Source organism: Nelusetta ayraudi, unplaced genomic scaffold (genome assembly GCF_046127955.1).
Source record: "Nelusetta ayraudi isolate G7.1 ecotype Tasmania unplaced genomic scaffold, CSIRO-AGI_Nayr_v1 ptg000003l, whole genome shotgun sequence".
NCBI classification, from domain to species: Eukaryota; Metazoa; Chordata; class Actinopteri; order Tetraodontiformes; family Monacanthidae; genus Nelusetta; species Nelusetta ayraudi.
The window spans coordinates 873,460-877,645 of NW_027466053.1; positions in this window are offsets into that span (position 1 = coordinate 873,460).

Below are 4,186 nucleotides of genomic sequence, written 5' to 3' on the forward strand. Positions count from 1 at the left end.
AGCAGCAGCAGCAGCGGCAGAGCCGGAGAGGGAGGGAGGGAGGGAGGGAGGGGAGCGAGCCTCCTCATTTGCATGTGAATCAACAACTGCGCGCTCCCCCTCTTCCGCCCGCCTCCCCGTGCCCCACACAGGTGACAGAAATAGAACAATGGCCAGGCCCCGGCTATAAATAGGTCAGGCGAAGGCGAGGGGATCGGAGCGGCATTGATGCGTTTAAAAATACCGCAGCAAACACAGCTGTCTTGCAGCGCTCCTGCCAGGAGGCATGTCTCCTGACTCCCTCCACTGCTGCAGATGGGAGGCTGGATTCACCCCCCCCCCTCCCCCATCCCTCCTCTTCCCTGTCTTTTTATTATTTTATTTTATTTTTATTTATTTCTTGTACCAGTCCCTCATTCTATTTCTGTCTCCATCCCTGGTCTCCCAGGTACATGCAGGGAATGATCCATCACTGCCTTGATGTCCTTTACCAAGGAAGGGGTTTAAGTTTCCCCCTCAGTGCACAACATTTTCTATCTACGCATCTGCAGGAAGTGAAATACAACCCTTTATTCTTTTTCTGCTCCTTTGAAGGAGGGTTAGTTATAGTTCTGCTGCATTTCTGATGACTCCTTTCCTCAAAAACACAGTGGAAAGAAGGCAAGCATGAGAGTAAATAAACACTGTCATTACAGAGCCTGAGCTTCGCGTGTGTGTGTGTGTGTGTGTGTGTGTGTGTGTGTGTGTGTGTGTGTGTGTGTGTGTGTGTGTGTGTGTGTGTCCTGCTATTCAGTGTGTGTCTTGGGTTCAGTGTGTGTGTGTCTTGGGTTCAGTGTGTATCCAGGGCAGTGGTGCTGCTAGTCAGGAAGCATGCTTTCAGCCATGGCCAAGGAAACCAACTGTACGATGCCGTAACAGCGCCATCGCAATTACATAAAGCTCTCAAACTATGTCAACAACACCTACATGTCCCATTTCCTCCAAACACCGTTGGCCAGCTTATTTGGGGTGGGGGGGGGGATTTTCTAGCTCCGCCGTGCACGTAAACATGTCAAAAGCTTGAAGTGCCTGGTCCCCGCCAGCAGCCGGCTGTGTACTTTTTCAATTAATATTACATCCCAAAGTGGCAGGCATTCATAGTTAATGTGATCTGCAGCCCCAGAGAAGTCAAGTCAAATGTTCTATCTGACCGCTGATGCAGGGCTGGGTTTGTGGCCAAGCAGACTGTGCCTTTAAATTTTTCATCTTTCTTTATAATTTGACCTGTCCCCCAGCCAGGGGCGTGGAGCCAGCGCGCTATTTTTAGGTCCTGAGCTCTGACGACTCGGCTACAGAGACACAGGGAAGGAGTTTTTACTGTGTTGTTTTAGCTGGACAAACATTTAACCCTCTGCGAGTGCTTCACGGCCGCGCGGAGGAGAAGCACAAGGAGGAAATAAACAGCCTGGAGGCTGTTCCAGATGAAAACTAGTATTCATGATACTGCATTAGTCCTCACGGAGAGAAAAACACTGGAATGTGTGCAAACATTTGATCAGAATCGTATTAAATGTTGTTCACGTCCACACTTAAATCTAAAACACATTCAGACGCGGATCGAGACATAATCCCAGATCAGGTTTTTTTTTTTTTGTTGCGGTTGCTATTTGGGAATGAGTTTGACTTGGATGAGACTCAGAAAGCCTTCACGTCCAAGGTAATGAAGGCTAAACACCCTGGAGCTCCATCTGTCGCCGTATCTGTCGCAGCAGGCAACATCTGACCCTGTGAGCCGACCTCGGCTCGGGCCGAAGCATCATTGATCAAAAGAGGAAGCGGAGCTGTCACATGACTGAATACCAGCATGGCAATTGGCCTCTATTTATAAGGCACACATGACAGTGACAGCGTCTGAATGTTGAATAAATCCCTGAATCAAGAGGTCAGAACTAAATGTTGCTTCCTGCTGCAGTGTTTTTCACTGTACACAACAAAAATAACTATGTGCTCATCAATTTTTCTCTGGTTTCACATTATTCACGTCTGCAGTCATTTTGGATGACTGTGTTTTTTGTTCCGCACGATAAAAAGTTTTTTTGTCTTCTTTTTTTCTTTTATGCAGAGCTACAGGAAATAAAATCACGTTAAATAACATTCCACAATCTGGTTCAAGCTGCCCTACTGCTCCTCAATAACAGCAACAACCAAAAAAAAAAAAAAAAAAACCCTGACAGCAAAGACAATTCAGTGGGGCATGTTAGCAGAGATTAACCTACACTTTTTTATAACTAGCTTCCTGGGGCTAATGGGGGATTGTGGGGCTGAAAATAGCTCCGTCCAATAGGCTGGGTTCAGTAAACCTGCAATGTGGCAAGCCCATTATAGCTGCGACTGCGTCACTGGCGGCCTTTGTCTACTTTAGTCCTATTAAAGCATTTAAGTGTGAACGTCAGCGTCCCTGCTGGAGAGCCACTCTGCTGCGCTCCCCCGGGGTCGGCCTCGGCTGTCTGTCACCTCCCTCATATCGCACACACTCACACTGGGTGAGTGCGTCTGTGTGTGTGTGTGTGTGTGTGTGTGTGTGATTTTTTTTTATTTATTTTTTTTGTCAACAGAGACGGAGTGTTTGGATGTCAGAGAGGAGGGAACAAGTGGGCCTGAGCAGCAAAAGCGTCCCTGGTTCTCCAAATTTAAAATATATAACCAGTTTCAAAGAAATGTCGGGACGCAACAACGTCATTACGCAGCTCGGTCAATTAAAATTCCAAACTGGTGCTTAAAAAAAAAGCACTTTGGAAATGTTCCCTCTATTTAGAGAAAACAATCTAAAGCAGGGAGACTTTTTTTCTCTCTCTGCCAAATAAACTTTGATCACCACAATTACGGCGCCATTTCCACGTCGCCTTGCCTGACTTGTGCGGGTTAATCACCATGGAGCCGCCTCGCTGCCTTGTGACACGCTGCGCATGATGAAACCCAGCAGGGAGCCGGGCCGGGGGAGGGAGGGAGCCCAGAGCGAAGTGTTGCGACAGATTTGAGGGCTCGACAAACACCACGACTTGTAACTAATTTGATCCGGCAACAAACTGTTTTGTTCCTCCTAACAGCAGATAATCCGCGTGTGGGAGGGAATTAGTCGTGTTTTTTCGCTTTGTGTGTCTCCGAATCCAAAAAAGCCCCGGTGTATTCCAAATGGGGATTGACTATTTTTAAAAAAATCAAAAAAAAAAAAAATCAAAATACTACTAGTCGACAAACGATCTGAATGAAAGTGAAGCGTTTTGTCGCCGCTATAGTAACTGTTTTCATACACCTGCCGCCCTGCTGTTCAGATTTCATCATGCCCCCGTCCCCCCCGTCCCCCTCGGGGAAGGAGGGCTGCGGCGGATGTGATCTTCATGGTGAGGTGTTGACTCCTCCCGCGAAGCCGCAACAGCTCCTGTCCTGACGTCACCCGTCCCCCCCCGCCCGCCGTCCCCCGGCTCTCCGCTCTCCCAGGGCCTCCCAGGAGCCCCGGCGGCCGCCCCAGTCGGCCGTACAGTCGGGAAATCACCTCCCCGCACCAATTACCTTAATGCATGCCATGTTGCTCGTGCGTCACAGCCACCCGACGGCGGTCGACGGGTGCCAACCCCGTTCTGTAATTCACCTGGCTTCAGGGAAAAGGAGAGAGAAAAGAAAAAACTTCAAGCTGAGTCATTTCTCTACCTCGAACCTCGCGGTCAATCTCATAAAAGCAACAAAAGGCAGTGAAACTGTTGATTTGACGGCGAAATCCAATTAGCCCGTACATCTGGATGTGTTATGCGAGCGAGTTTCCCCTCCACTAATGATTAGGGCGCGCTTGCTTTTATTGGGTTACTCAGTCTGGCGTCCTGTGGTATTTCCTGTTGGATTTTTCAGGGTGATAAAGAATGCACTTAAGAGGCCGGATCAAATAACACGGGGGGTAGATGGGAGGTGGAGAGAAGAAAAAAAACATTTACAGGCAGGCAAGTCATGTTTGGGAATTCATCTTGAAGCTGCACCAACAGGGTTTTTTTTTGTTTTTTTTTAATGCAGCTAAAAATAACAGAGGGAAACGTGAAAGACCTGCTTGATGAATCAGCCGCCTTCCTCTATAGGCGAACAAAACAACCTTTGGAAATATGTTTCCGTCGACTCGGCGTGATGTGAGCAACAGGCTAAATGCTAATTGAGTTCTGAAAAGGTCAAAAACACCATTTCC